Source organism: Dipteris shenzhenensis, chromosome 5, assembly GCF_047967505.1.
Source record: "Dipteris shenzhenensis isolate YYH24624 ecotype China chromosome 5, Dip_SZ_1.0, whole genome shotgun sequence".
Classification (NCBI taxonomy): Eukaryota; Viridiplantae; Streptophyta; class Polypodiopsida; order Gleicheniales; family Dipteridaceae; genus Dipteris; species Dipteris shenzhenensis.
Genome location: NC_141600.1, coordinates 31497250 through 31510818, shown reverse-complemented (window position 1 = coordinate 31510818; position 13569 = coordinate 31497250).

Genomic DNA, 13569 nt, shown 5'->3' with positions numbered 1-13569 from the left:
TGGAATTGGTACTTTTGTCGGTGGGGAAGAGGCTGCTGGTCGGCCAATAAGGACCCTACTGGGTCGCTCAATATCGAGGCCTTTGGGGCCTATAAAAGGAGCCCTTTGAGGGCTCGTAACTCATCCACTCGGGCAGCAGATTGGAGCAGCAGAGCAGCATATCTGGGCCACCATCCAGAGAATCCATGGAGGCTGAAGAGCTGCAGACATATAGATTGCGAAGTTCTTCACGCCCTTTACGTCTCCCATCATTACCCCATATACTATACTCATGCCAAAATTCTCATGTTCAATCATCCCATGGCTTCTCACAATAGAACCTCAATGTGTCCCGATCCTTTAATGAATTTCCCGTACCATGTAAGTTAGAAGTGTTCAGCTTGATAAGCTATTTCACATCACTCTTTCACTCAGTCACACACAATGTATTACATGAATAATAATGCTGGCTTACAAATGACAAATGTGTAGCCACTTAAAAGGTTGGCATTCACCATCAATCTCCTTCTGTGCCTTGAAGAATTAATCTTTCTGTGCCTACCTGTGACATGCAAGGAAACTAACTCACATGGATGCCACACTGTAACCTTGTAGAGAAAGAAATTAAAAGGAGATAGCACTAGAACATGAAAACTACATGTGGACACGTGCATGAGATTTTGCACCTACCACTGACACCTACAAAATGGAAAAACGTGAAAGAGAACACCTTCATGTTGAAAATCACTTGTCCTTGATGTCAACTGCAAGGTTGAAGTTTGTCTCTTCCTTGACGTCAACCACAAGCTTAACGATGCAGCTCTTTCTCATCTGCCATTTTTTCACAGCACAGTTTTAGAGTGACCCAATTTGGGGCCATTGATTCAATTCTCCTAAAAGAAATTGTCACCATTTGAAGATTCACAAGACAACATTGTCCTCATTAGGGTTGAGGTTTCAAAAGGACCATGGTTCAGAGCATAGGACCAAGACATATTCGAAGGATCGTACAGGCCCATCAACGATCAAGATCTCTCATTGCAGAGGCATCTCAGTAGAATTATCATCATTGCTTACCTCTCATAGGTTGAAGTATCCAGCAGAATTATCCGCATACTGTGAAAATACCAGATGCATATAAACATCCTCAACTAGATGGGGTCATCGCCATCTATGGCTCTGCTTCTTAACCAAATCTGTGTGTTCTTGATGCCTTGCAACACCAATCCCCTTTTTGCCTTTATGAGGGACATCTAGAGTCATGGAAAAAGTCCATAGAAATTTGTCTGTAAGTTTCATCGATCACAATCGATCAGACCCATGTCCAGGCAAATAAATTGCTTTGTAAATAAATGGTTGGGTGATATTTAGACCTTTTCCTCCTGGCAATAGCATCACTTGATCATGTGCAATTCATTCGCTACCTTCGCATCCTTGTGTGCCTGAGTTCCATCATGGATCACCCCTCCTGCACGAAAAGTTAAAATAGAAGGGAGAAGCCTCTTTGGCTTCTGAATTTCCCCACATCATGGACATCCTGTCGCAGCTTGACTCTCATCGGTATGGGACAGTTTATCAGCAGACATAGAGCCATCTGACGGACCTTTCTTAGCATATCTCTACCATAGATTGTTATCTTCTCTTGCTGTCCATAATTGCTCTGTCTTACTTTTACTCTAATTTTTCAGCTCCAGCGTTGGATTTCGATTCAAAGTTGGAAGCCCCATCCTGTTCTAACTCTTGCTGCAGATGGGGCTTTGCTTTCTTGCCACAGTGGAAAGGGGGCTGGTTTTTTGGCTTCTAGTCGTAAAAATCCCATCAACTTGGGCTGCCTACTATGCTCAATCAAGCCATGTGCGTGGTGCCAATCTGGGTTCTGTGCTTGCTGCTCTATTTTGGCTGATAAGTCTCAGCAAGTCCTTTATTCCTGAGAGAACCTGAGGGATGCCCATGGAGTGTTTGGTTAATCTATTACCCACTGCTGCATGAGAAATAACATCATCTGGTTTATCAAAGATGCAAGATTGAACATGTCACCTAGTTGTCAACTAATCATGTGGCTTCTACCGTCTCCTGCTGATCATGGAAGAAATTGACTTCAGCACCAGTTTCTGCGCCCTTCCTTGCTTCCAATTGCTCTGGAGAACTGTCAAAGATCATCACATTTCCTTGGTTCCATGTGGTAGTAGTCTGCTTCCAATTAGTAACTCAAACTGGTCTGCAAAAAGTCTCAAATGGAGTTTAAACAGAAAATCACGACTCCTAGAGCCCTAGGAACTGCACCTACCCTAGTTCTTTTGCCTGGCTATGCATGGTGCAATTCCCGTGGGTCCTCAGCTAGTAAATGAGGAGGGATTGTACCTGCCACTACTGCAAACAATTCCCACTGTTTATGGAGCTGTCCTTTAGCACAGAGGATCTAGTAGTGCTTGTTCAAGATCCTTGTTATGGTACGATAGATTAGCCTGGCTAACAGAAAGCAACAAGAGACAATATCCCTCACTTCGTGAATGAGAAGACCATTATGAGCCAAGATGCTACTCTACCCTCCACACAAGATTCCCGAGTTCTCCTCAAAGGACGTATGCAAACCATCCCTAAACTAGAACCTCATGTTTTCCTTCTGGTTGAGCCTTTTGGTTCAAAACTTTGAATCTAAATAGATCTCTCTGAGTTTCCCTCCATGTTCAGTCCATCTTTGCTCGCTAGGAAATGCGAGTTCCGGCCCCTTGCAGCACCTTGCAACATAAGCTCAAATCGCCTCTCCTCCATCTTCCGCACCTTGCAACATAAGCTCAAATCGCCTCTCCATCTTCTTCCCTCGCGCATTTCAATCACCCCGCACTATTCCCACGTCCCCCTTGCAACGCCTTTAAGCTCAAATCACTTGTTATTCCAGGTTTTCCTTTCTCATTCTTTACATTTCTCTCCTTTATTGATTTCAACCTATATCCAAGCTCCATGCATCCTTCTGTCCTCTTTCCTTAGTTATCATCTTAAATTTGTAATTCTCCCTCACATATTAGGGTTGTAATGCCTCTTTGTCTTGATAGATGCAAAAAGTACAATAAATTTACAGAAAAGAAGAGGCTCAATGCTCCTTCACTCCTTTCTACCTGGAAACAAGACACTTTAGTTTGTAATTCAATGAGGTCTGGCGATTTTAAAGTTGTGCATTGATTTGCCTTTAACTTGTTTCACTACTCCATAGAAAAAAATATTATGCATGGAAACTGCACAAAATAAGAACTAAAATGGACTTTAGAGCTTATTGTGAGCTAGTCTAGCATTTCCGTTAGCCAATAAAAGCATGTTACATAATATGCCTAAAGAACCCTATTCCAAGAGCGGTCTCGTGGAGTGGCAAGAAGCAACCAGCCTCGTCATCAACAAATGCTCGAAACCAGCAGAGTCGCGGAGGAGATGGTGTGGCTACAACAGCTACTTGGTGAGGAGGTGCATCCGACACTGAGAACTGCTGGTAGAGCTTCGGAGGAGATGGTGTGGCTAAAACAGCTCCTTGGGTATGGCTCGACATTCAGGAGCTGAGAAGGTGGTGTTAGACTTACTGATCTCCTGGCTGTCAGTTAGAGAGAGAGGGATTCTATGTGGGTGTGACCGCCCTTGGAGAGGTGTAGCACTTTCATCCTTTCTCAGTGTATTTCTGGAAGGTGGTGTTAGACTTACTGATCTCCTGGCTGTCAGTTAGAGAGAGAGGGATTCTATGTGGGTGTGACCGCCCTTGGAGAGGTGTAGCACTTTCATCCTTTCTCAGTGTATTTCTGTACATTAAAAGGGGGTTTAGCCAGGTCGCTCAGTTACCAGGCCCAGTTGAGGCTGGTTCTGGGCCTGGTTTTAGTCCTAGTTGCTGCTGGTTCAAGGACGCCTGGTTGGGGCTGGTCTGGCCAGGGTCGGGTCAACCTAACCAAGGTTGGGTTAACAGACCAGACCAGGTCAATTGGGTCGTCCAAATCAGCAGCCTCCCTGGCCCTATATATCCCTAGGGCTATTTTGCCTGGCCTTGTACGTTGTGGAGGTGCACTTCACAGCCTACCCGTGAGCTCTCTGAGGTCAGTTCTACCTTGGTTTACAGTCTGCAAATAGGCGCAGTTTCCAGCCCGTATGTGTGGTGTTCCAGGTGCAGTTCCTGCTCTGGTTTGTGATCTATTTTTCTCACCTGCATGTAGAGTTTTTCCTGTATACTCGTGCAGTCTATTCTCTCTCTAGTCGCAGTTTGCTGTCTCGCTCCATTCACAGATTTGCTCCCTATCTCAGTTCGTATAATCTGCTGCACTTTGACAAAATGTGCAACCACGTAAAGGTTGGCATTGACCATTCATCTCCTTCCAATATATACATTAATGAAATCCTTTACCTGTGATATGCAAGAAACTAAGGTCACATGGATGCCAGAATGGAATCCTTGTAGAGGAAATAATTAAATGGAACCATGAAGCGTACGAGTGGACACTATGCAAAATGGGAGAACATGGAAGGGAACACCTTCTTCATGACGAAAAAGACTCTTCCTTGATGTCAATTGGAAGGTTAACCACATTTTTCTCTCTCTTGATGTTTGTCTTTGTTCTGTTCTTTCTCATCTGTCAATTTTTCCCAGTGGAGTTTTGTGGAGCTACCCAATTTGCTGCTAGTGACAGTTAATTTTCTTCTTCTAAAAGAAATTGTCACCATCTGAAGATTTACAAATCAAGCAGATAACATCGTCATCGTTGCTGTGTTTTCTTCTCAACCTGTTTATGCTTCACCAAGATGCTTGAGAAGCCCCACGAGGGTTGAGGTTCCAAAGGACCCGTCTATGTGCTCTTGATGCCTTGCAACATCAATCCTTCTTGCCTTTATGGCATTAAAGTCCATAGAAGATTCTCTCTAAGCTCTCTTTTTGGTAATCATGTCCGGGATGAATAAATGGTTGGGTGAGAGTTAGACCTTTGCACAGTCGCAACATCATCACCTGATCATGCAATTCATTCACTCCAGAGTCCATCACCCCCTCTGTGTGCTTGAGTCATGATGGACATCCTATACCTCAGCTTGAGTCACGTGGGCATGGGAAAGTCTTAGAAGAGAAGCTTCAGGAGTGATGGGCGGGAAAAGGGGATAGGGAAAACGAGGGAATGTTTAGGATGCTCAGAAAGAAGCATGCCCAGTAAAACATCGAAGAACTCAATATAGATGGACATACGCTAGTCGACAAGGATCTGATCCTCCAAGCAATGGTGCCACATTTTCAATCGGCAAGCAGCTGTGGAGCATTGTAGTTAATGCCTGATCGAGGGGGTGGTAGCCAGATTGGACGCTTCCTATCTAGAAAGATAGATCACAGCTACAGAATTGAAAGTAGTTGTGAATCAAATGGCTAAGGGAAAGACGCGTGGAGAAGACGTCCTTCCAATCGAATTCTTCCAAGGCTTATGGGAGACCTTAAGTCCTTTTCTCTTGCTAGTGAAAGGTTATCTAGATTCTAGAATCAACACAGGGATGATCAAGCTAATTCTAAAAGGAGGCCCAATGGAAGAACTCAAGAATTGGAGGCCACTTAAAATGCTTAGGACTTGCTACAAAATCTTCACCAAGGTTCTGGCACTCAGGCTAAAAGGGAAAATGCAAGTTTGGATCAGAGAAGAGAAAAAAGGATTCATCCAAGGAAGAAATCCTCACACTATGGAAAGGACTGGAGTATGCTGAAGAGCATGAGCAAGACATCTGCCTCATGAAAGTTGACTTTGACAAAGCCTATGATATAATGGAATGGGGATTTAACCTTCACGCTCTCCAAGATATGGGACTCAGACCTATTTTTAGGAGCTTTTTCAATGCCTTAGTGAAAGTCAATTAAAAAGCATTAGACACTTTCCATTTAAAAAGGTCCATTAGACAAGGATGTCCCTTTTCCCCCCTGCTTTTTGCTATAGCGGCTGATGTACTCGGATGGCTAATTCAAAGGGAGGTTGACAACAGAAATATTTTAGGCATTCAGTTCGGATACCAATGGGTTTCAAATGTTCAAATAAGAGTAGGTGGGAATGGGTCATCCAGAAAGTCAAAGAGAAGATTGCAAGATGGCAAGGTCTCCAACCCACCCTGGCCAGAAGAAAGTTTGTACTAAATCATTATATTTATCAATCAGTCATTTATATACCTTTGTAACACTAGAATAAGTCCAATCAGTCATTTACTTCATTTCATGCTGGTTTCCTTTGCAGAAAGCCTTGTCTCAGGTTAATACGCTTTTTAGAACCTTCCTGTGGGGAGGGGACTTGGGTTCACAAGAGGTATTGCACGATGCTGAAAGAAAAGGGAGGGCTGGGCATAGTGAATGTTGAGAAATCTTCAGCGAGGTTCATGGCACAGTGGATCCTCAAGGCCTTTCAGGCGCTGAATACTGATTGGGCTTTCCTGGTCAGAAAAAATGTCGAAAATTTTAAACCTATTAGGTGCAAGCATCGGAAAAACCTTTCTGAGGGCAGAAGCCTTTTGTTGCCAAAGGATCAGAACTGTGGAAGGGGATGTGGAAGGCCTGGGAACTCCTCAAACCATCCTTTCTATGAAAAGGCTTTTTAAGCAAAACAGGAACTTTTTGTAGCCAAGACTTGATGGCAAGACCTTTGGGATAGAGCAAGTAGAAGGTGGAAGAATGACGAAGAAATATCCCTAGATTGGTGGAAGGTGATCATGAAAGCCATAAGCGTACTTGCTTGAGAGCTCAGTGGGAGCCCGGGGGTTGAGAGCATGGTGCTTTGAAGACTCCAGACTGACTGATCACTCATTATGAGGGGGACAGTTGGAGGATGGTGGCATCGAGATTGCTCGAGTTTGAAGGCAACGTGACTGCTCGTGGTAGTGCCATCCGGTGCTACCTTGGATGGCTGTGTGTACCAGGATGGTTTGCTTGCACAGGACCGAACCTAGTGGAGCACGACCCACCATAAAAGCCAAGAATCGACATTGACACCAAAACTAGAGCATGTTCATCGATGAGTTGAGATCAGGCAAAGATGTGTTGGTGAGAGGGGGTGTTGGAAAAGTCACCTCTCCATCTGTAAGCCCCCATATGAGGAGAGTGTGGGGGAGGTAGACTTAGGGTTAGGGCTTTCACATGGCAGTGCCCTGTGGGTGGCAAACTCGAGTAAAAAACATGAAGACAGGGCTGCCACATGGGCACACCCAAGGGAATACATGATGGAGCTCCCACATGTACGGAACAGCACACATGGCTGGCAGCATCTGGCTGGGGCAGAGCTGTGCAAAGGAGCCTGCAGGAGATGTACGGATCACTGTGCCAGGGTACGGGGTGCTGCAGACAGTAGTACGGCTCAGTTCGGAAGGCCTAAAGCATGGTACATACAGCCCTGACAGGGTATCCAGAGCCTGGACAGGTCCAAAATAATTCTCGGCAGATTGCAGCAGGGTCTAGGCCAGAAAATCGGCCTGGAACAGGGCCACACAGAGGCAGGAATGAGTTTACAGATCAGGGCTACCCGCCCCATGGAATTGGTACTTTTGTCGGTGGGGAAGAGGCTGCTGGTCGGCCAATAAGGACCCTACTGGGTCGCTCAATATCGAGGCCTTTGGGGCCTATAAAAGGAGCCCTTTGAGGGCTCGTAACTCATCCACTCGGGCAGCAGATTGGAGCAGCAGAGCAGCATATCTGGGCCACCATCCAGAGAATCCATGGAGGCTGAAGAGCTGCAGACATATAGATTGCGAAGTTCTTCACGCCCTTTACGTCTCCCATCATTACCCCATATACTATACTCATGCCAAAATTCTCATGTTCAATCATCCCATGGCTTCTCACAATAGAACCTCAATGTGTCCCGATCCTTTAATGAATTTCCCGTACCATGTAAGTTAGAAGTGTTCAGCTTGATAAGCTATTTCACATCACTCTTTCACTCAGTCACACACAATGTATTACATGAATAATAATGCTGGCTTACAAATGACAAATGTGTAGCCACTTAAAAGGTTGGCATTCACCATCAATCTCCTTCTGTGCCTTGAAGAATTAATCTTTCTGTGCCTACCTGTGACATGCAAGGAAACTAACTCACATGGATGCCACACTGTAACCTTGTAGAGAAAGAAATTAAAAGGAGATAGCACTAGAACATGAAAACTACATGTGGACACGTGCATGAGATTTTGCACCTACCACTGACACCTACAAAATGGAAAAACGTGAAAGAGAACACCTTCATGTTGAAAATCACTTGTCCTTGATGTCAACTGCAAGGTTGAAGTTTGTCTCTTCCTTGACGTCAACCACAAGCTTAACGATGCAGCTCTTTCTCATCTGCCATTTTTTCACAGCACAGTTTTAGAGTGACCCAATTTGGGGCCATTGATTCAATTCTCCTAAAAGAAATTGTCACCATTTGAAGATTCACAAGACAACATTGTCCTCATTAGGGTTGAGGTTTCAAAAGGACCATGGTTCAGAGCATAGGACCAAGACATATTCGAAGGATCGTACAGGCCCATCAACGATCAAGATCTCTCATTGCAGAGGCATCTCAGTAGAATTATCATCATTGCTTACCTCTCATAGGTTGAAGTATCCAGCAGAATTATCCGCATACTGTGAAAATACCAGATGCATATAAACATCCTCAACTAGATGGGGTCATCGCCATCTATGGCTCTGCTTCTTAACCAAATCTGTGTGTTCTTGATGCCTTGCAACACCAATCCCCTTTTTGCCTTTATGAGGGACATCTAGAGTCATGGAAAAAGTCCATAGAAATTTGTCTGTAAGTTTCATCGATCACAATCGATCAGACCCATGTCCAGGCAAATAAATTGCTTTGTAAATAAATGGTTGGGTGATATTTAGACCTTTTCCTCCTGGCAATAGCATCACTTGATCATGTGCAATTCATTCGCTACCTTCGCATCCTTGTGTGCCTGAGTTCCATCATGGATCACCCCTCCTGCACGAAAAGTTAAAATAGAAGGGAGAAGCCTCTTTGGCTTCTGAATTTCCCCACATCATGGACATCCTGTCGCAGCTTGACTCTCATCGGTATGGGACAGTTTATCAGCAGACATAGAGCCATCTGACGGACCTTTCTTAGCATATCTCTACCATAGATTGTTATCTTCTCTTGCTGTCCATAATTGCTCTGTCTTACTTTTACTCTAATTTTTCAGCTCCAGCGTTGGATTTCGATTCAAAGTTGGAAGCCCCATCCTGTTCTAACTCTTGCTGCAGATGGGGCTTTGCTTTCTTGCCACAGTGGAAAGGGGGCTGGTTTTTTGGCTTCTAGTCGTAAAAATCCCATCAACTTGGGCTGCCTACTATGCTCAATCAAGCCATGTGCGTGGTGCCAATCTGGGTTCTGTGCTTGCTGCTCTATTTTGTTCCATGAAAAAGACTTCTATTAAGTAAGAACAAAAACCCGCGAGAGCAAGCTCAAAGCGGAATACATCATGAAATCATGAGGATAATAAAAAACCCCCTCAGAGTGAGGTGGAAAGAAACCAAGGCTGAGGCTGAAAGTGCCATCTCAACCCTGTAGTAGATTCAGAGAAGAAAGGAGAATCCTTCCATTCCCTGAAGAAAGAAGCCCTCCTAACTGAGGCTGCACGGGAGTCCCCCTGCATACCCGTCCATACGGCCATCAGAGTGTGTACGATGTCTGTCCAGATACTAGCCAATGTGTGCGAGGGATGAACCTGAGTACCCTCCATAGCCTCTGTGCATCTGGATCTCCAGATATGCCAGGCTGCTATGCTCGCTATAATCTCCCAAGAAGTATCCACAGAGGCATGTACAGCTGTAAAAGGACGGTGTGTAACCACATCCAACGAGCAGAGCTCAACCCGATGATGTCGAACTGAAATGGCCCGGGAGGAGTCAAGTCCCTCATAGAAAACCTGAGGTCCTGTAAGAGAAAGCCAAGCCACCGAGCCCCAAGTCATAAAGAGTGGGGAATGGGCAAAGTGATTGAAGATCCTGGCTATCCCCATCCAAATCAATCTCGCCTGTCTGCAATCCCATAAGCAATGCTGAATAGACTCCGAAGCAGAAAGGCAACGAGGGCAAGTAGGGTCGGCTCCGAATCTGGACCTCCAAAGGTTCACTGCAATCCCTCCATGAATAGAAAGCCAAAAGAAGATAGTGATCTTTCTATTTCTGTGGGATTTCCAGAGCCTCCTCCAGAAGTACCTCTGCTGATCCGCAGTAATACCAAAAGTCTCCCAATGAGGAACTCTGGAGGGTCTCCAACCTCTACTACTGAGCTGAAATCTCCTGGCATTACTGACCGTGTAACGAAAGAAGGGGATGGTCTTCTCTCGATGCCCCGCGTCAATCCACTCCCACTCTCCGGGGTCCCACTGTAAATACCTGATGGGAACTCCTCCATAGAGCCAAAGTCTCCAAGACCCGGTGGAGAGTAACTGGGGGTCAGGGTCTAAGAACCACTCTGAATCTGATCCCTGCATCAAAAGGCCTACGACCCTGATAGGCTGAAAAGCAGACTCAAGCAATATATCATCTGTAGATCTGAGCAATCTGCCACCATCCTGGACACTGAAAACCAAAGCATCCTCCTGTGCACCTCGGAAGGCTAAGACCTGAAGTGGAACCCCGCCTCTCGAGAAAGTACCTGCCCAAGTGGAGGTAGTGAGAGGCATATCATCTGTGTCTATCCAAGCCTCTGGAAGGGCTGACTCAATCTGCAAGATCCTCCCTGCACTCCCTCTGAGATGTCCTATCAACCCTGACTTGGTTTCCTCTGGAAGCCTACGGAAGGCTTTCCAAGATCCCAAAGAAGAAGCAGGTCCCCTCTCCCACCTGGCCCACTGCATGTAGAGTGAGGCACCCAGTGGTCTGCCACGATCATCTAAAATACTGTCGTTCCACATGATGGGCTGCCTATCAATCTCTTCCCGGGAGGAAGGAGGAATCCTCCGAAGAGAGCTTCTGAAACTAGCCCAAGCTTTCAGAATGGCAACCATGAGAGGGGATGAAGGTGATCTGAGGTGTGCTGAGGTGAAAATCCATCTAACACTGCTCATCCAGTCTCCTCCTGAGGAAGGTGTGCACCTCTGTATGCTGCTGATAAGAAAGTCCTTCCACGGTTCCTGTCCTGGCATAAGTCCTCGCACCACTATCTTGCAAAGTAAGGCTCTGCACTGTAAATCTGGATCAATAATATTGAGACCCCCATCCTGTGTAGGGAGGATGAGGGTCTCCCAAGCCACCCTGGCTAAGGCATCTGCTGTGCCATCAAGCCCACTCCAGAGAAAGTTCCTGATCGGTCTTCTGAGCTGAATGATGCAGTCCCTAGAACGGCACCAACATGAACAAATAAACCAGGCCGTGGCCAAGAGGACCTGGTTGACCACCACAACTCTAGAGGCAAGATCCAGCTTGGCTGAGCTCCAAAAGAGAAGCTTCCTTCTGATGCTCTCCAACACGGGAGCAAACTGCTGCGTGGTAGAAATACCCAAGCCGACCTGGCAGCCCAAATACCTGATAGGCACACCCCTCTGAACCCAAGTGAACCCTATGTCAAGTCCCCAAACTGGAGTGTCCTCATCACTGATCCAAAAGCCATTGGATTTATGCCAATTTATCTGCGCCCCTGCCGCCAAGCAAAATAAATCCAATGCTGTCCTGAAAGAAGTCAATGTCTGTGGAGAGGCATCCAAATAAATCGCTGTGTCATCAGCCAACTCACTGTCAAGCAGCTCCTCTTCTCTTCTGATAGGAAGTCTCAGCCCAAAGATGTCAGCTTGAGATCTAACATAGATGCTCATAGCTTCGGCCACGAATAAAAAAAGGAAAGGAGCAAGGGGGCATCCCTGACGGACTGATCTCGAAATCTAAAATCTCTCACCCCTTACCCCACCAATAAGTACCTGGCTATGGGCTGATCTGTACAAAGAGGAAACACCTCTGATCCAAACATCAGTGAATCCAAAGCGTAGTAGGGTGCCCTCCAAAAAACTCCAATCTACTCTGTCATAAGCTTTTTCAAAATCCAACAGTAGAATGGCAAGATTCTGGCCACTCTGCACGGCCCACTCTGAAGCTTCCCAGAAAGAAAAAATGTTATCAAAAATACTTCTGCCATGCACAAATCCCGTCTGAGTGTCGTGGATAAGATCAGGGAGAAGTGGCTGCAATCGGAGGCTGATAGCCTTGGCCAGAATCTTGTAACAAGTCCCCAGAAGTGTGATAGGCCTCCACTGGGACAATAAATTTCTGCTACCTCCTTTTGGGATAAGGTGGATGAGGCCCTCTGTAAGCGATTCAGGCATCTCGCCAGAGTCCCAAATGGCCTGCATGGCTGAAGTAATATAGTCTCCAATCATATCCCAAAATGCAATGAAAAAAGACGGAGTGAGGCCATCTAAACCTGGGCACTTGCCCTTGTGAAGGGCTGAAAGTGCAGTCCTGAACTCTGTGTTGGTGAAAGGTGCGTCAAGTAGAACATGCAAATCCGGATTCACCAACACTGGGATACTCTGCCAAATAGCCTGTCTAGCATCCTCTATATCGTGTGTCTCAGGATTAGCAGTAAGGAGGGTGGCATAGAATTCTGAAGCTATGCGTAAGACGTCATCTGGCTCTGTCTGTAAAACCCCATGTGAGTCAATAAGCTGAGATACACTCTCTCTACTATGTCTAGGGCCAAGAGTAGAGAAGAAGTGTTTATTGACTCTACCACCCATCTGAATCCAGAAGGACTCCCGTGCATGAAAGGCATACTCTGCTCTCTGATCAAGCAATAACTGCAAGTGAGCCCTCGCTGCAGCAAGGCGCTCCTGAATCCAAGCATCTGAAGGCCGTTTCTGCTCTTCCCTCTGCAAAGCTGCTAACTGCTGGCGAACACCAATCTCACGTCTGAGAATATCTCGTCTCCTGGTAGAAGCAACTGAGCAGTAAAAGTCGCTAATACCAGAGAGGGCAGCGGCTAAATGTGAAGGATGTGGCTGCCCTCCCTGGACATGAGCAAACCATACCCGTAGGGCTGCCTCTGTAAGGTCCTCCTCTGTGTAAAAGGCATCTGGGATCCTGATGCTGGCTGATCGGCCTCTCAAGTGAGGCTCTCTCTCATAGGTTGAAGTATCCAGCAGAATTATCCGCATACTGTGAAAATACCAGATGCATATAAACATCCTCAACTAGATGGGGTCATCGCCATCTATGGCTCTGCTTCTTAACCAAATCTGTGTGTTCTTGATGCCTTGCAACACCAATCCCCTTTTTGCCTTTATGAGGGACATCTAGAGTCATGGAAAAAGTCCATAGAAATTTGTCTGTAAGTTTCATCGATCACAATCGATCAGACCCATGTCCAGGCAAATAAATTGCTTTGTAAATAAATGGTTGGGTGATATTTAGACCTTTTCCTCCTGGCAATAGCATCACTTGATCATGTGCAATTCATTCGCTACCTTCGCATCCTTGTGTGCCTGAGTTCCATCATGGATCACCCCTCCTGCACGAAAAGTTAAAATAGAAGGGAGAAGCCTCTTTGGCTTCTGAATTTCCCCACATCATGGACATCCTGTCGCAGCTTGACTCTCATCGGTATGGGACAGTTTATCAGC